We start from the raw sequence: 20029 nt of genomic DNA, 5'->3' as shown, positions 1-20029 counted from the left end.
AATAATCTGGAGTGTTGGGGTCAGGGAGAGAGAGAAAAGAGACGGTTGGGACCCTGAGCACTTGCGTTCAGGCTGGTCTGTTTCTTAGCTGGGGTGGGGACAGGGGTCTGCTGCCCCACACCAGGGGCTAGGAGCAGAAATCCTCACGGAAGTGGGTGAAGGCAGGGCCTGCAAAACAGGAGATTCTTAAGACTGTGTGAGTTTAAGACCTGAAAACAGCTTCACAGAAAATCAAACCTTGGGCTTATCTGCCGGGCTTTTATGGGACCTGATTCGCTCAAGGCTTTTGTTCAGGAACCGGAAAAAGAGTCGGGAGGTTGTCTAATATCTTTTCCTCTCCCTAATCACACTGAAACTCTTTAATCTGCCAGAGGCATAGTGTATGTGTGTGTGCTCAGTTGTGTTTGCCTCTTTGCGCTTCCATAGGCTGTAGCCCGCCAGGCTCTTCTGTCCATGAAATTCTCCAGGCAAGAATACTGGAGTGGGTTGCTATTTCCTTCTCCAGGGGATCTTTGCAACCTAAGGATCTAACTGCATCTCCTGCACTGGCAGGCAGATTCTTTACCACTGCGCCTCGTGGGAAGACTCCAGAGGCATTAACAAGCCCTATTTTCTTAAAGTTCTGCTAACAAGGGGGCTCACTCGACCACCCCCCCCCACCCAATTTGGCAATCGTCAGTAGTAGTTCCCTAACTTAGAATGGCTAACTGCTTACATTAGGCAAACACCAGAGCCTGGTCTCCGTGGGTGCACGGGGAAACCCTTATGATCTGAGAACAGAACTTGTCCGTTTAAAGAGGGATGCTACTCACCCCAGGGTGTCCTTCCACCCCACCCCACTGTGCTGCGTGTGTAGGAAGGTGTCACTTGGAGCTGAGCCTGAGAGATGGTCACTGGGGAAGGCTCAGCCAGGCTGAGCTGGGTTTCCACCAGGCTACGGGATGAGAGTGTGCACGCACACGTGTGTGTGTGTCCACGTGCATTCACATGTGTGCACATGCTTGTGGCACTTGTTTCCCAAAAGTGTTTGTGTTTCAGTGGAGGCTTGTGCAGAGGCAACGAGAATCTATGCACCGGGCTGTCTACACTCAGTGCTGGTATCTGGTGTGGTTGCTTTGTCTTTCAGGTTTGGGGACTTCTTGCTGGGTTTATGTCCCCCTTTCCCCCCTCTCGTCTCCACCTTGTCCCCTTTGTTGCTCCCTAAGGGTTTCAGGTGGGCTTCTGACAACCTGACTCTGTTCATGGAAAGCAGGACTGTCACCCTCAGATGCTTTCCCTTCCTCCTCGGAATCCCCACAGCCTTCAGGGTGGGCGGTGGCGGCCAGTGACGTGGTAGGGACAAACTGCTGCAGATGCTATAGTCAGAGCTTGACCCACAACCCCCAGGGTCTCTTCACCAATTTCCTGCAAATCTAGTGCACATTCACCTTTTAATTTTTCAAAGTCTGTGCCCTTACCAAGTAGCATGCTGAAACATCTGAGGTCTAGAGGAGACAGGCCTTCCTCTGCACGGACTCTGGAAGATCCGCTCTAATGGGTGATCAGGACAGATGCAAGGGTCAATGGACCCCAGAGGAGGCAGATAGGACTCAATGGATCCCAGAGGAGGCAGATAGGACTCAATGGGCCACGGGCCCAGAAATGAGAAAGATGTGAGCCATGGGCCATGGAATTGGTGCAGAATCTTGGTTACAAACAGAAAGCTCAGTTAAATTAAGCCTGCGTGCAGTCATATCTGATTCTTTGTGACCCTGTGGACTGTAACCCACCAGGCTCCTCTGGCCATGGGATCCTCCAGGCAAGAATAATGGAGTGGGTTACCATTCCCTCCTGCAGGGGATCTTCCCGACCCAGGGATTAAACCTGGGTCTCTTACATCTCCTGCATTGGCAGGTGGGCTCTTTACCACTAACGCCACCTGGGATGCTGGGCTCACACTGTCCACATGTCCAGTGGACAGCCACAGTGGTCCTCCCTTATCCAAGTGGGATTTGCAGCTTCAGCCTCAGTGAGCTTCTCTCCCTCTGGGAGAGAGAAGCATTCTGTTAAGGCTGAGAGAGGTTTAGCAACTTGCCCAAGATCACATAGCAAAATAGCAAAGCCAGAATTGAAACTCAGGTCTGTTTCTCCCCAAAGTTCACACTCTCCCTGACCTGGCATTTTAGATAATAAGTTATGGACACCTTGTAATTAGGAAGGAAAAAGGATGGAGTTCAGATCTTTGACTTAGTGTTTTTTATGTGTAACTAAAAGACAGGCATGCTTGAGGCACAAGTGGCCTGTGTGAAATTCAGATGAACCTGGAGAACAAACCATTGAAATTGGAGCTGCAAAGGGGCAATGTTTCTCAAGGAGAATGAGCAACATGTGGCCTCCTGATATAGAGCAGTGACCTGTGAGTGCCTCCAGGCACAGGAAGCAGTTAGGAGAAAAAGGGAGGCAAATCATTCAGCTCTACTCTTGTGAAAAATACCTTCCCAAAATGTGTGGCCTGGGAAAATGGAACATGGATCAAACAAAAAGCTGGGAGCTCAGAATTACTGCAGGGTGATAGTCCTTCTCTGTGCCACCAAATGACAAAAAAGGTACAAGAGAGCATCAGACTGGTTTAATCGTATCCACAGACAGCTGATCTTTAGAAACTGGATGCTCCGTGCTTCAGAAACACCTGGAAGTTGTTCTTAAACTTTAAGATATACTCTTCTGCAGACTCTCTGTTACTCCAATGTGGAAATTAGCCATCGTACTGGGAACACCGACTCCCTGACTACCTGGTACCTGCCTATGACCGGGCTTTGTGCCGATGTCCTGAGGGCAGGTGAAGCAGGGAGCCCCTGAGGAGGTGCGCGCAGGGGAAGACAGCCCAGCAGGTGGATGGAAGACTACCTGGATCAGCTGCACACTCACAGCTCCCTGTCTGAAGGGTCGCTGACTATGTTGGAGGTGAGTGTGCATCTGTGTGGCATGCTAAGAAATAATATATTTATCAGGATAAAATCATTGGGGGGAATAAATCATTCTTTCCCAGGTAAAATAATCAGGATATTTGGTTCAAGCTTCAGAGTCACTGATACTTGTGGGAGAGGAATGTTTTGAAAGTAAGAAAAACCAATAAGATTTTTATTTGTACCCCTCTGTGTTATAGCAACCATTCTGCAAAATAGCCAGATGAGGGGGAGGTGGAGGCACCCCCCTGGGAAGGAGGCTTTGACCTCCTGGCAAGCAGACTTTTCAGCTTGCAATAGCCAAATGAATATTGACAGTCAATTTTTTGTTACAGTCACCCTGAATTACCCACCACAGACTCATTAAGCTGGAAGACATCTGGTCCACCCTCCTGCCTCTAGGCAGAGCTTAAGCTGTGATTGTTGGCAAAGTTCGGGTCAAGGGGGTCCTGTCCCCAGGTGTCCCATGTTAGGGCTCCAGGAAGAACCTTAAAGGGGAGCAGCCCAGTGGGCATATAATTGAGGCCAGTCAGGATGAAATGGGAAACTCATTTCTTGGAGTGCATCGTAAGTGTAGCTACATAAAACATTGTGTGAGGCCAAACAGGAACACATGCCAACCTCAGGTGGGGAAAGAAAGTGTGACTTGCTTATTAACAATAAAAGGATCAATCTCCCTAGGAGCACCCCTGCCCCACCCCTCAGGGTAACTGGGAACCAGCCTTGATGATGAACAATAATTCTCTCTTTGGGCTTTAGCTGGCTCCTTTCAGTTATAAAGTGCTTCCCTGGTGACTCAGACAGTAGAGGATCCACCTGCAATGCAGGAGACACTGGTTCAATCCCTGGGTTGGGAAGATCCCCTTGGGGAAGGGAATGGCAACCCACTCCAGTATTCTTGCCTGGAGAATTCCATAGACAGAGGAGCCTGGTGGGTCGCAATCCATGGGATCACAGAGTCAGACACAACTGAGTGACATTCATTCATTCATTCCAATGTATGATAGTTTCTTTCACAGAGCCCCTGCTTTGGGCTCCCTCCATTATACAGCAAATTCTGAGCCACCAGGGAAGTCCTATCTATTTTACATATGGTAATGTATCTGGGTGTCGATGTATAGCAGAAACCATCATAATAAAGTAATTATCCTCCAATTAAAAATAAAAATAAATTTTTAAAAAGTAGTCTCTTTCCCAGGTAAATGCTTGGGGCTTTCAAATTCTGCCCCTTCCCCTTCTCTTCCTGGAGATGGCCCCAGGGAAGTGCTTCTCTTGTCTTGGGAACGCAGTGGTGGGGGTTTCTAGAGTACTTGTTCCTGGAGCCCCCCTTGTTCTTTTATCAATGATCAGAATCAAGTGTATGCTATAGAAAAGACGCCAGCAAACCAGGCCTGCTAACTCTTGGTATTTGGGGACCATGTCTGCTTGGAAATGTCTGACCAGACCACTTACATTCCCTGTTTGGCAGAGTGTATTCTTTGTGGCAGAAATGCTGAGCCTTGGAAATACAAAACATGACTTTCTCATCTCTCTTTCTGTGCACTTAGATGTTCTTCCAGAATCTGTGCCTGGACTCCAAACAGACCTCCCTGGGGCCTGCGGTAGGCAGAATAATGGCCCCTTAAAGACATCGTCGTCCCTGGAGTCTGTGTGTATTACCTTCAAAGGCGGAAGACATTTTGCAGATGTGATTAGGGTTGAGGACCCTGACATGGGGGAGAGTCTCCTGGATTATCCAAGTGGGTCCAGTCGAATCACATGAGTCGTGAAAAGCAGGGAACCCTTCCCAGCTGTATTCAGAGAGGTGACATTGCTGGCTTGAGGGCTGGAGGAGGAGAGCCATGAACCAGAGAACGGAGGAGACTTCAGAATCTGGAAAAACGGAAAAAAAGCATTCTTGTATTAGTCTGTTCAGGCTGCCATTACAAAATAGCCTGGGTGGCTTAAGTGACAGAAATTGATTTCTCATGGTTCTGGAGGCTGGAGGTGAAGATCAAGTCCTCTTCCTGGCTTGTGGGTGGTGTCTTTTCTTGGTACCTGCACACAGGGTGAGCGATCTCTCTCTCTCTTCCTCTTGTAATAAGGCCACCAATACCCAGTCCTGTTGCATTAGGACTCCATCCTTATGTCCTTGTGTGTGTGTGCTAAGTCGCTTCAGTCATGTCCGGCTCTTTGGGACTCTACAGACCATAGCCTGCCTGGCTCCTCTGCCCATGGGATTCTCCAGGCAAGATTACTGGAATGGACTGCCATGTCCTCCTCCAGGGGATCTTCCCGACCCAGGGATTAAACCTGGGTCTCTTACATCTCCTGCATTGGCAGGTGGGCTCTTTACCACTAGCGCCACCTGGGAAGCCTTATGACCTTACGAAAGAAAGAAAGCACTAAGTGGTGTCCAACTCATGCGACCCCATGGACTGTAGCCCGCCAGGCTCCTCTGTCCATGGAATTCTCCAGGCAAGAATACTGGAGTGGGTTGCCATTTCCTTCTTCAGGGGATGAACTTAACTTTAATAACTTACTTAACTTTAATAACTTCCTAAAAGCTTTAGCTCCAAGGACAGTTGCATGAGATGTTAGGGCTTCAACATATAAATTTGGGGTGAACACAATTCAGTCCTTAGCTCTCCCCCTAGAGTCTCCAGAAAGGAATGCAACATTACTCATGCATACATTTTAGCCCAGTGAGATCCATGTCAGTATTCTGACCTTCAGAACTGTAAGATGGTAATATTGGATTGTTTAAACACTAAGTCTATGGTCATTTGTGACAGCCACAAAAAACCAGTACATACCCACTACCCTTCTCTTTGGCATTCTTCCATCCTTCATGGATGAATTTTGTTTGATGCAGACTAAACTGCTATGTGCCCAGTGGTATTCAACACACAGCATCTCTTGTCCTTCGTCACTACAAGGGCAGGATGAAGGTACCTACTACAGACAAGTACTGTGGGTCCCTGGAGGTCAGGGATTGCATTGGTCATGCCTCTGCTGGCCTAGTCCAGTGCCTCAAACACAGTAGATGCTCAATCAGGATTTGTCCAACAAAAAAAGAAACATTGATGTTCAGAGAGGTTACATAACTTTCTCAGGATCAGGAGATCTGATATGTCCACCCAAATGAAAGTCATGCATTTTCCATCACAAAATGTAAACCCCCGAAATTATAGTCCTTGCCTATCCACCTGCAATGCCAGAGACCTGGATTTGATCCCTGGGTTGGGAAGATCTGCTGGAGAAGGGAATGGCTACCCACTCCAGTATTCTTACCTGGAGAATTCTATGGACAGAGGAGACTGTGGGCTACAGATCATTGGTTTGCAGAGTTGGACACGACTGAAGTGATTTAGCACACACTACTACTACTACTAAGTCACGTCAGTCGTGTTTGACTCTGTGCGACCCCATAGACGGCAGCCCACCAGGCTCCCCTGTCCCTGGGATTCTCCAGGCAAGAACAATGGAGTGGGTTGCCATTTCCTTCTCCAATGCATGAAAGTGAAAAGTGAAAGTGAAGTCACTCAGTCGTGTCCTACTCTTAGCGACCCCATGGACTGCAGCCTACCAGGCTCCTCTGTCCATGGGATTTTCCAGGCAAGAGTACTGGATATTTATTCACTTCCCACTGTCACAGATCCTTTTCATGCATTTTTTCACTTGGGTCTTAGGAAGCAGACATTAATTATATTCATTAGATAGCTGAGAAAAATAAAAGTTCAGAAAGGTTAAGAAACAGTCTCCAAGTTTTGGGTGCGGTAGTTGTGGTAGAAATGATTTCAAAGCCCAAGTCTGGTAGGCTTTTGCAAAATCCATCTTTTCCCCACTACCTTGCACTGTACATGGACTATTTATTTTCATTTGTGTGTTTTCATGAGTTGCCCTATGCAAGCAGAATCTGTTGTTCCATCTGAATGTTCTAACTGTTCGCTGTGACCATGATCTTTCGAAGGTGGGAAGCATGTCTCCTCCTTTTTTTTTATTCCCAGGGGCAGCTCATTTCAAGTGGCTCATCACATACACACATCCTGGCAGCAGACTTCCTGGGTTTAACCCAGATCTCAGAGGTATGCCTACACTAATTAGAGCTGCTTCAACATTTTAGAACAGCTGGAAGTATTTTATTCTAAAAAGCCACTCAGTCAAGACAGTTTTTGGATGCCTGTCATACAAGACACACCATATGGAGGACAGAACCAAACCCACCTGGAGGCAGTACCGCCTGGTGGTTAGACACCTGGCCTCTAAAGTCAGGCAGGTCTGGTTCCGGGTCCCTGGACCACATTCCTCACTGGCTTTGGGACTGCGGCAAGTTATCCCATCCCTCTGAACCTTAGTTCCACATCTCTAACACTAGTTCTTTTTTTGCTTTTTGGCCATGCCGTGTGGCTTGCAGGATCTTGGTTCCCTGACCAGGGATTGAACCTGTGCCCTTGGCAGTGAAAGAGCAGAGTCCTAACCAATGGACCACCAGGAACTTCCCTCTAACACTAGTCCTTATTTCCCAGGTTTTCTTTGGTTTTGCTTTATTTTGATTTCTTTTTGCTCTTTTTGGGTAGTAAAGATTAAGGGAAATAAACCCAAGATGCTATTAACATAGATCCTGGGATGTAGGAAATGCTTATTAAATGTTAGCTGATTTCTGTTAAGTCTTTGTTCTGGCAGCCCTAGCAAATGAATACAGTAGAAATCAATCAGCCATTCTATGGTCTGAGTTCTGACTGGTCTTTATCAATCAAGGCACTGAATTCCTGTGAAGACAGTGGCTGGCTGACTCGTGAGAGTAGCAGATGGAGTATTTAACCATAATCCTCACCTGCGCTTATGCCCTCACCATGGCTTCATCTTGAGCAGTGTATCCTGTCCTGTCCTTTGACTTTGGCCACAGCTGTGGGTCTTACTCTGACTGTTGGAAAGGACACTGTGCCAGGTTCATGCATAAGAAGCTGTCTGTGTCTCCACTTCCCCTCTTGTACCCCTGCCATTTCTATGACAATGATATGACTCAGCCTCAGAGCCCAGAAGAGGGAGGGAGGTGGAGCAGAGCCTCCCTGGCTAACAGTAGAGCCATCTGGTCACCCAGCCTACATGAGCACACCCCACCAACCTGCGATGTGTGGGGGAGCCCAGATGACACAAGCAGATCTCCTTTCAGATGACTGTCAGCCATGTGAGTAACACTCACGGTTAAGTGGCACCAAGACTACACAGTGGTTATTACACAGTGTCTCACAGCGACAGCTAACGTATACAAGGAACACGTCACCTGGGGTTGTTCCATTAAGATGGAAGCCCAAGAGTCTTTCTTTCCAGTGTTGGGGAGAGTTACTCTTTCTCAGAGGGGGTGTATAGCGTGGAAATTTTTGGCAGCCACCTGGAAACCAGGTTGTAGATGACACTGAGGAATCAGAACAGAAAAATGAAAGGACTAAGTGTTCTTATCAGTGTTGCTGAGCCAGGAGATCAAACCAGACATAAGTCTTGAATGACCTCTAAAATCTCCAGTTACCCGAGCAAGAAATAATGCTGTTGTCTACTCCCAGGTGGCTTAGATTTTCCATTACTTCAAAAAGACAGACTCAGAACTTCTGGTTTCAGCTCTAACATGTAAAGAGTTTGGCAGTGATCATTCCTGTTCTTACAACAGAAAAATTCTGAGCAAACTGAAAATAAACAGATTTCCTCCGGCCCATCAAGGATTTGAAATCTGAGGGTAAACCGTCGCCTCCAGTCTGGAGAGATGGTAAGTGAACACAGAGTCTGCTTACCCGGAGCAGAAGGCGCTGGAGCCATAGATAAGTAGGAACACCTACATGAGGGTTTGGACGTGTAGAATAGTTTGAAAGTGTGAAATCTCTGGAGTCTGAAGTCTTAGGCAGCCCAATGCTTTTCAGGACCTATTTTCAGGAACCTCACCAGATTCTTATCATGAAGCCAAGAAAGATCCCCTCAGGGACTTCCCTGATGGTCCAGTGGTTAAGACTTTGCCTTCCGATACAGGGCGTACGAGTTCGATCCCTCGTCTAGGATTTAAGATCCCACATAGGCGCTTCAAACCAAAACATAAAACAGAAGCAATACTGTAACAAATTCAATAAAAACTTTAAGAATGGTCCACGTCAACAGAATCTGAAAAAGAAATAAAGATCCTTTCGTGGCTCTGACAAGAGGAGGGGAAATCATTGTGAGACATGCCCAGAGAGTTCTCCAAAGCAGATGCTCACTCTCCCAGGGAAAGATTTTTACCAGAACCCAAGGGAAAGGGAAAAAAACTAAGGGGCCCTTGTGAAAGTCACAGCCCAGGAATATGGGCCTGTTAAAAAGACTGAGATTTAATTAAATGATTATAAAATGCTTCCTCTCTCCAGCAGCTTACCCCCACATCAGTAAGAGTGTAGTATAACTCAACATTCAAAGAACCAAGATCATGGCATCTGGTCCCATCATTTCATGGCAAATAGATCAGAAACAATGGAAACAGTAAGAGACTTTATTTCCTTGGGCTCCAAAATCACTGCAGATGGAGACTGCAGCCATGAACTTAAAAGACACTTGCTCCTTAGAAGAAAAGCTATGATAAAACTAGATAGACAGAATATTAAAAAGCGGAGACATTACTTTACCAACAAAAGTCTGTCTAGTCAAAGCTATAGCTTTTCCAGTAGTCAGGTATGGATGTGAGAGTTGGACCACAAAGAAAGCTGAGCACTGAAGAATTGATGCTTTTGAACTGTGGTGTTGGAGAAGACTCTTGAGAGTCTTCTGGACTCCTTGTAAGGAGATCAAACCAGTCAATCTTAAAGGAAGTCAGTCCTGAATATTCATTGGAAGGACTGATGCTGAAGCTGAAATGTTAATACTTTGGCCACCTGATGTGAAGAACTGACTCATTGGGAAAGACTCTGATGCTGGGAAAGATTGAAGGCAGGAGGAGAAGGGGACGGCAGACAATGAGGCGGTTGGATGGCATCACTGACTCAATGGACATGAGTTTGAGTAAGCTCCCCGAGGTGGTGATGGACAGGGGAGCCTGGAGTGCTGCAGTCCATGGGGTCGCAAAGAGTCAGATACGACTGAGTGACTGAACTGATAACACTGGATTACAGCTGACAGAGCTGCAAGGCACAGACTCTTTAAGGAGCCCATAGACAACAGGAAAGGTAAAAACAAAGAAGTTAGACAAATTTGAAGCCTCTGACATCTACAGTTACAGCAATATTAAACACAGCCCGACTCTCAAACTGATGAACACAGGATCTTATACTAAAGGCTTTACCTCAGTTCTTATTACCCAATACATCATGTTCAACATTTAATAAAGTATTACGAGGCATGCTAAAAGGCAAGGAAAATCAGAGCCTGTAGAGAAAAAAGGAAACATTAGAAACAGATTCAGCTAGTACACAGACTCTGAACTGGTTAGACAGGGAATTAAAAATAACTATGATTAATATGTTACAGGCTGTAATGGAAAAACTAGACAACATGCAAGAACAGATGGATAATGTAAGCAGAGAGATGGAAACTATAACAAATAATCAAAACGAAATCCTACAAATCAAAAAGCACTGTAATAGAAATGGAGCAAACCTTTAATGGGCTCATCAGTATACTCAGAGGAGCCAAGGAAAGAATGAGAGAGGTTAAAGATATGCCAATAGAAAGTTCCCAAACTAAAATAAGGATAAAAAGAACAACAGCAGCAAAAAAAAGGCAGAACAAAATATTCTAGAACTGTAGGGAGATTCCAAAAGTTATAGCATAAACACAGTTGGAATACCAAAAAGAAAAGAAAGACAAAGATGACATATTTGAAGTAATAATGACAGAGAATTTTCAAAAATTAATGACAGACACAAACCACAGACCTAGGAAGCTCTGAGAAAACCAAGACAAATATAAAAAAAAAACTACACTTAGATATATCATATTTAAATTACAGGAAACTGACAAAGTCTTGAAGGAAGACAGAGTAGGGGGGAGGGGTCTTATCTATAGAGAAATAAGGATAAGAATTATGGAGGATTTCTCATCAGAAACTGTGCAGGCAAGCAGAGAGTGAAGTGAAATATTTAAAATGTTGAAAGAAAAAATTAAGAATTCTATATCAAGCAAAATTATCCTTCAAAAGTGAAGGAGAAATATTTTCTCAGTTAAACAAAAACGGAGGAAATTCACTGCCAGCACACCTGTCCAGAAACAAATGTGTAGGAAGTTCTTCATGAAGAAAAAAATTACATAAGTAAGAAACTTGGATCTACATTAAAAAAAGGAAAAGCATTAGAGAAGGGAATTTTTAAAAGATAAAAATAAACATTTTCATTTTTCTTACTCTTTTTTCCCACTTTCGCCCAATTGCTTACTCCCAACCCCAGCCTCTGGGAATCACCCATCTGTTTTCTGTCAATACGTTCAATTTGTTTTAGATTTCACATATAAGTGAAATAAAACCGTCTGTTTATATGACTTATTTCACTTCACATAACACCCTCCAGGTCCACCTTTGTTTCTCAAATGGCAGGGTTTCTCTCCTTGTAATGGCTGCCTTTTCTTTTTTTTTAATCCACTCATTCATCAGTGGGCACTTAGTTTATTTCCATGTCTCGCCTATTGTAAATAAGACTGCAATGAACATGGGAGCCCAATATCTTTTCAAGATAGTGATCTTGTTTCCTTCAGATAAATATCCAGAAGTGCCATTACTAGATGATGTGGTAGCTCTATTTTTACTTTTTAGAAACCTTCACACTTTTTTCCATAGCGACTTCCCCAGTTTACATTCTCGCTAACGGTGCATAAGGCTTCCCTTTTCTCCACATCTTTGCCAGCACTTGTTGTTGCTCATGGTTCCCTGAACCTCTTGTGCTGCTCCGTCTGTGGGATCTTAGTTCTCTGACCAGGGATTGAGTCCGGGCCCTGGCAGTGGAAGCTCCAAGTCCAAACCTCTGGACTGGCAAGGAATTCCCATGTTTCTCATATTTTTGATGATCACCATTTAATTGTGATTTTAATTTGCCTTTCCCTGACTATTAGCCATGTTGAGCACATTTTCAGGGACTTCTTGGCCATTTGTATGATGTTTATTCAGTTCCTCTCCCCATTTTAAAATCAGATTATTAGGGTTTTTCCTGTTGAGTTGTATGAGTTCTTTCTATATTTTGGATATGAATGCCGTATCAGATATATAAGTTGCAAATATTTTCTCCCACTCTGTAACTTGCATTTTCATTTTGTTCATGTTTTATTTTTGGTGTGCAGAGGCTTTTTAGTTTTATGTGGTTTAGTTGCTAAGTTGTGTCTGACTCTTGTGACCCCATGGACTGTAGCCTGCCAGGCTCCTCTGTCCATGGGATTCTCCAGGCAAGAATAAATGGAGTGGGTTTCCATTTCCTTCTCCAAAAATAAAGTGAAAGTCGCTTAGTCGTGTCTGACTCTGCAACCCCATGGACTGTAACAGTCCCTGGAATTTTCCAGGCCAGAATACTGAAGTGGGTAGCCATTTCCTTCTCCAGGGTATCTTCCCAACCCAGGGATTGAAGCCAGGTCTCCTGCATTGCAGGCAGATTCTTTACCAGCTGAGCCACCAGGGAAGCCCAGTTTTATGTAGTACCTATTTTTTCTTACTCTTAACTGATATTGAAGTATAACTGTTTCAATAATAGTAATAATGTATTGGGTGACTAAAGCATATGGATATATGAAACGGACAGCAAAGTCATAAAGGATGAGAAGGAAGAATTGGGAATATTCTATTATAAAGTAGCAACAATACATGTGAGATGATATAGTGTTATTTGAAGGTGAGCTTAGATTAGTTGCAAATGTATATTGCTATTTTTTTTTTAAATATGAGTCAGGTTGTTGTTGTTTTTGATGTAGACTATTTTTAAAGTCTTGATTGAATTTGTTACAACATTATTTTAGTTTTATGCTTTGGTTTTTTTGGCCCTAAGACATGTGGGATCTTAGCTTCCCAACCAGGGATCGAACCCGTGCCCCCCCCCTTTTTTTTTTTAAAGAAAGTCCTTTAATCGTTGGGGGCCTCAGAGACCTCTCCACCGCGTGCTCCTCTCAGTAAGCCTGCTTACTCCCGTGCCCCCTGAATTGAAAAACGCAGTCTTAACCACTGCACCACCAGGGAAGTCCCAGAGATGTGTGCTGTAAACTCCAGAGCAACCACTAAATTTGTTAAAATAACAATCTGTATACTAAGAAAGGAAAGAAAATGGAATAGTATAAAATGTTCAATTAAAACCAGAGATGGCAGGAAAGAAGAAATACAAACAAGTGTGACGAATAGAAAACAGTTTAAACGTGGTAGATATTAATCTAACTATACCAGTAGTCAATATATGTGAATGTTCTAAATACCAGAATTAGAAGACAAACATTATCAGAGTGAAGGAAAAAAAAAGATTCAAATATACTTTGTCCACCAGAAATTCTCTTTAAATCTAAAGGTTCATATATGCTGAAAATAAAGGCATAGAGAGATATATCGTGTTGACATGAATCAAAAGAAAACTGGAGTTAATCACATTAATTTCAGTTAAAACTGACTTCAACACAAGAAAAAAAAGTCGGATATAAATAAGAGCATTATAGAACAGTAAAGGGGTAAATTTCCCAAGAAAGCATCATGATTCTAAGTGTGAAAGCATCTAGTATCAAAATATTTGAGGCAAAAATTAATTGAATTTCAAAGAGAAATAGACAAACCCACTCTTACAGTTGATGACTTCCACACCCCTCTTTCAATAACTGATAGATGAAGCAAGTAGAAAACCTGTAAGGATATAGTTAATCTGAACACCACCATCAGTCTCCCTGACATTTATAGAATACTTCTTCCAACAATAGCAGAACACACAATCTTGTCAAGCCCATGGGGCTCTTACACGAAGACTGACCACGTCCTTTGTCATAAATCACACCTTAACACACTTGAAAGAATAGAGATTGTACAAAATACGTTCTCAGGCCACAGTGGAATTAAACAGGAAAGCAATAATAGAAAGATAGTTCAAAAATCCTGTAATAGTTGGAAATTAACAAAAAAAGACTCTTCTGAATAACACATGGGTCAAAGAAGTCTCAAGAGAAATTTACAGCTATTTTGAACTAAATGAAAAAGAAAGTACAACTTATCAAAAATAAACACTTCTCACTGGCACATCCGTCATGCTAGACTCCCAGAGTTGCCTGTGCTCAGGAATAAGGGTACTTCCTCCATAAAGTTGTCATCTACTCCCCTTGGAAGGATCTGACTAAGTCACAGAAATGACTGGCTCCCCTCCAAGGTGGCTAGGGCATGCAGACCAGCTTTGGTAGATCTGAGGTCAGGCATGCCGTAATTGAAAGCTTCAGAGGATAAGCCTTTGGAGAGCTTGTTCCATTCAGAATGCCCAAATCCTGCCTGGTTTTTATTACAGACACCTTAACAAAGTGGTAAAACTTTTTAGATTGCAAATTTAAAATATTCTAAAAGTGATACTGCATTTCTCAAAGACTCGAGACTCTGGTCTGCTAGAGTTCACTTAGGCGTGTTGAGTTCAATTGGGTTTCACAGGAAATGCTGATATATGGTGTAAGGATGCATCAGAGTTTAGCTCTGACCTCAATATTGGGCTCTGATTTGCTCTTTGACTTTTCCTGGTCCTAATCTTCGGAAGTCTTACTAGCCTAGTTCCCCTATTTCACCACCCTACCTTGTGTCCGGTCGATGATCATGTGATTGTACAGAGAACACATATGCGGTCAGAAACGATGCTGCTTGTCCAATGCTGATTGGAATAAGACATCTTTAGATTTATCTTTCATATTGGAATATTTATTTTCAGATATACGAAAGCATTTCAGACATATCTTAGAGTGAATAGTCTATAAATTTTGAAATTCTATTGAAATATAAATAAATTATTTATAAGAAAGTATAAATAAGAGCAGAGAAGGCAATGGCACCCCACTCCAGTACTCTTGCCTAGAAAATCCCATGGACGGAGGAGCCTGGTGGGCTGCAGTCCATGGGGTCGCTAAGAGTCGGACACGACTGAGCGACTTCACTTTCACTTTTCACTTTCATGCATTGGAGGAGGAAATGGCAACCCACTCCAGTGTTCTTGCCTGGAGAATCCCAGGGACGGGGGAGCCTGGTGGGCTGCCATCTATGGGGTCACACAGAGTCGGACACGACTGAAGTGACTTAGCATAGAATAAATAAGAGAGCTTCCCTGGTGGCTCAGATGGTAAAGAATCCGCCTGCAAGGCATGATACCTGAGTTTAGTCCCTGGGTTGGGAAGATCCCCTGGAGGAGGGCATGGCAACCCACTTCAGTATTCTTGCCTGGAGAATCCCCTTGGACAGAGGAACCTGGCAGGCTACAGTCCATAGGGTCGTACAGGGTTGGACACGACTGAAGCGACTTAGCATATAAATAAGAGAAATAAAATATTGCCTGCAGTATCAGTAAACAAAAGATTAACAAAAGATTATCATCATTAACCCCTGCAGCCCCCTACTCATGGTGAGCCCTGTGGGAATTCAGGAAGGAAACACCGAATGCCTGCCACCTAGCAGTCATCAACCTGCAGCCACCCCCAAGGCTGAAGCTTGAGGAAACTCACAATGTAGACACAGGATACTGGCCGCAGATAGCTGAGTGCAGATCAAAGGAATGATTTTGGGGCGCCCAGACTCTTGCATCCTCCCATTTCCCAATTTAGAAAAGCACTAAATTCCTTAACTTGAGATATCTGGTTTTCTTTAACAATAATCTTTTCATTTTTGTCACCCAAGGATTGAACCCTCATCTCCTGAAATCTCCTGCATTGGCAGGTGGATTCTTTACCACTGAACCACCTGGGAAGCCAGCTCTATTACGATCAACCATTTTATCCTTTCTGAGCAAATGTTTATAAAAATTTGAATAATAATTGTATTAGTCTGTTTGAGCTGCTGTAATGCTTAAAATTCTCCAAGCCAGGCTTCAGCAATATGTGAACCGTGAACTTCCAGATGTTCAAGCTGGTTTTAGAAAAGGCAGAGCAACCAAAGATCAAATTGCCAACATCCATCCGCTGGATCATTGAAAAAGCAAGAGAGTTCCAGAAAAACATCTATTTCTGCTTTATTGACTATGCCAAAGCCTTTGACTGTGTGGGTCACAATAAACTGTGGAAAATTCTGAAAGAGATGGGAATACCAGACCACCTGACCTGCCTCTTGAGAAACCTGTATGCAGGTCAGGAAGCAACAGTTAGAACTGGATATGGAACAACACACTGGTTCCAAATAGGAAAAGGATTACATCAAGGCTGTATATTGTCACCCTGCTTATTTAACTTCTATGCAGAGTACATCATGCAGAATGCTGGGCTGGAAGAAGCATAAGCTGAAATCAAGATTGCCAGGAGAAATATCAATTACCTCAGATATGCAGATGACACCCCCTTATGGCAGAAAGTGAAGAAGAACTAAAGAGCCTCTTGATGAAAGTGAAAGAGGAGAGTGAAAAAGTTGGCTTAAAGCTCAACATTCAGAAAACGAAGATCATGGCATCCGGTCCCATCGCTTCATGGCAAATAGATGGGGAAACAGTGTCAGACTTTATTTTTTGGGGCTCCAAAATCACTGCAGATGGTGACTGCAGCCATGAAATTAAAAGACGCTTACTCCTTGGAAGGAAAGTTATGACCAACCTAGAGAGCATATTAAAAAGCAGAGACATTACTTTGCCAACAAAGGTCCATCTAGTCAAGGCTATGGTTTTTCCAGTGGTCATGTATGGATGTGAGAGTTGGACTGTGAAGAAAGCTGAGTGCCGAAGAATTGATGCTTTTGAACTGTGATGTTGGAGAAGACTCTTGAAAGTCCCTTGGACTGCAAGGAGATCCAACCAGTCCATTCTAAAGGAGATCAGTCCTGGGTGTTCATTGGAAGGACTGATGCTAAAGCTGAAACTCCAATACTTTGGCCACCTGATGCGAAGAGCTGACTCATTGGAAAAGACCCTGATGCTGGGAAAGATTGAGGGCAGGAGGAGAAGGGGACGACAGAGGATGAGATGGTTGGATGGCATCACCAACTCGATGGACATTGAGTCTGAGTGAACTCCGGGAGTTGGTGATGGACAGAGAGGTCTGGCGTACTGCGGTTCATGGGGTCACAAAGAGTCAGACACGGCTGAGTGACTGAACTGAAAAGGATACTAAAGACCGGCTGGCTTAAGCAACGGAAATTTATTTTTCTCAAGTTCTGGAGGCTGAAAGTCCAAGACCAAGGTGCCAGAAGGACTGACTCCAGCTCTCTTCCCTGCTTGTAGGTGGCCTCCTTCTCACTGTGTCCTCACGTGGCCTTTCTGCTGTGAGTGGGCTCCTGGTTTCTCTTCCTTTTATAAGGATCCTATTGGATTAGGGCCCCACTCTTATGACCTCATTTAACCTCAGTGATTTATTCCTGTCTTCATGTACAGCTATATTGGGGGTTAAAGCTTTAGCATGTGAATTTGGAGGGACCCAAGTCAGTCAACAATAATAATAATATAATGTAAGGGAAATAGTAATAATAAACTGTTGTACCAGCATCCATAGCATTAATTGAAATTAACATTATGAACTGGTTTTGAGATCACAGTAATGCTGGCTTTATGAAATGAGTTAGAAAGGCCTTTTTTTATATCTATTACCTTCTAGAAAGGATTGTAGAGAATTGGTATAAATTTTTCCTTACATGTTTCATAGAGTTCACCAGTGAATTGATACAGGTCTGGTACTCTCTGTTTTGGAAAGTTATTAATTATTGATTCAATTTCTTTAATATATATATATATATAAAACCATACTATCTTTTCTACACATATTCAGATCAATATTCAAATTGTGTAAATTTTGGCACATTTCAAGGAATGCATCTATTTCATATAGGTTATCAAATTTGTGGGTATAGAGTTGTTTATAATATTCCTTTATTATCCCATTAATATCCTGGGATCAGCAGTGATGATCCCTCTTATATTTCTATGTTAATCATTTTTCTGCTTCCTTTTTATTAATCAACCTAGCTAGATGCTTATTGAGGTCATCAATCTTTTTGAAGTTTGATTTTGCTGATAATATCTATTGTTTTCATGCTTCCAATTTCATTGATTTCTGCTGACATTTTATTTCTTTCCTTCTGCTTACTTTGAATTTAAATAAAATCCAAATCATTTTCTTTTTCTATTTTCCTAACATGTAAGGGTTTTAGATGGTTGATTTTAGATTTTTCTTATTTTTTTAATATAAGCATTCAGTGCGATAAATTTTCCTGTAAACACTGCTTTTATTGTATCCCACCAATTTTAATAAGTTGCATTTTAATTTTCATTTACTGCAAAGCATTTTAATTTTTTTCTTGAGAGTTCTTCTTGACTCGAGTATCATTTGCAAATGTATTGTTTAATCTCCAGATATTTGGGGGACTTTCCAGCTTTCTGTTATTGATTCCTAGTTTAATTCAGCTGTGGCCTGAGCACTTGCTTTCTGTGATTTCTGTTCTTTTGAATTTGTTAAGGTGTTTTTTATGGCCCAGAATGTGATCTCTCTTGGTGAATGTCCATGTGAGCTTTCAGAAGAATGTGTATTTTGCTCTTGCTGGATGAAGTAATCAATAGCTGTCAATTGTACCCAGTTGATTGATGGTGCTGTTGAGCTCAACTATGTCCTTACTGATTTTCAGTCTGCTGAACCTGTCCATTTCTGAGAGAAGGGTGTGGAAGTCTCCATCTATAATAATGAATTCATCTCTTTCTCCTTACAACTCCATCAGTTTTTGACCCACATAGTCTGACACTCTGTTGTTAGACACAAATAAACTCATTAAGGCTTGTTACATACTCTTGGAGAACTGACCACTTCATCATTATGTAATATCCCTTTTTATCCCTGATAACTTTCCTTGCTCTGAAGTCTGACCTGTCTGAAATTAATACAGCTACTCCACTTTCTTCTTATTACTCCACTTTCTTATTAGTGTAACTATGGTAACATCTTTCTCCATCTTTTTATTGTTAATCGATGTGTAGCTTCATATTTTAAGTGTGTTTCTTAGAGACCACATGTAGTTGAGTCTTGCTTTTTGATCCACCCTGACAATCTGCCTTTTATTTGCTATATTTTAAACCATTGGTGTTTAAAGTGGTTTTATTTCTTACACTTTTAACAATATAATGTCTCCTATTCAGAATAAATATACACCCAATGAGAGTGGGATTCCAAGTGAATAGAGGCTTGGGGGTGCTTGTTAAAGTGATTATTTTTTTAATATATACATTTTATTGAAGTATAGTGGACTTACAGTGCTTCAGGTACACAACAAGGTGATTCAGTTATACATATACACACATATATTTTTGAAATTATTTTCCATTATAGCTATTTAATGTAATTATTGATACAGTTGGATTTAGATCTACCATATTTGCTGTTGTTTTCTATTCATTGCTCTGTTTTTTTGACCCTATTTTTGTTCTCCTCTCTGTTTCTGATATTTGTGGGTTTTAGTTAGCATTTTATACAATTCAATTCTTTTCCCTTTCTTGGCATATCAGTTGTACTTCTTTTGGTGGCTGCTGTAGAGTCTGTAATATACATTTACAATGAAACCAAGTTCACTTTCAAATTATGCTACACTCCTTCACAGTTGGTGTGAATGCCTTATAGTAACAAGTTCAGTAACAAGATAATCCTAATCTTCCCCTCCCGTCCTTTGTATCATTGCTGTCATTCAAAAATATGTATCTCACAGTCAAGTACATTGTTGCTATTATTATTGTAATGAACTTCTGTATGTTAGCTCAATTAAGAATAAGAAAAATAAAAACTTTTATTTTACCTTCACTTATCCAACCAGTCCATTCTGAAGGAGATCAGCACTGGGATTTCTTTGGAAGGAATGATGCTAAAGCTGAAACTCCAGTACTTTGGCCACCTCATGCGAAGAGCTGACTCATTGGAAAAGACTCTGATGCTGGGAGGGATTGGGGGCAGGAGGAGAAGGGGATGACAGAGGATGAGATGGCTGGATGGCATCACTGACTCGATGGACA

The 20029-nt window shown here is 42.6% G+C and overlaps 1 long non-coding RNA gene across 4 annotated transcripts in view; it reads left to right on the top strand.

Moving 5' to 3' along the window:
- Window positions 1-20029, top strand: part of LOC147360882 (uncharacterized) — an 83342-nt gene that overhangs the window by 55617 nt on the left and 7696 nt on the right. For 2 of the 4 annotated variants that reach the window (XR_015139455.1, XR_015139453.1), the window contains exons 2-4: window positions 2710-2943; window positions 4493-4993; window positions 15742-17307. This is a non-coding gene — a long non-coding RNA (uncharacterized LOC147360882). Of the gene's footprint in view, window positions 1-1073; window positions 2944-4492; window positions 4994-15741; window positions 17308-20029 lie in introns of those variants that run through there. The other 2 variants (XR_015139456.1, XR_015139452.1) reach the window with 2 other exon arrangements.

This window comes from Bos grunniens, chromosome 13 (assembly GCF_055505025.1).
Source record: "Bos grunniens cultivar Pamir isolate PY7600 chromosome 13, Bosgru_T2T1.0, whole genome shotgun sequence".
NCBI classification, from domain to species: Eukaryota; Metazoa; Chordata; class Mammalia; order Artiodactyla; family Bovidae; genus Bos; species Bos grunniens.
The sequence above is the reverse complement of the archived record's forward strand: the minus strand, read 5'-3'. Positions and strand labels throughout refer to the sequence as shown.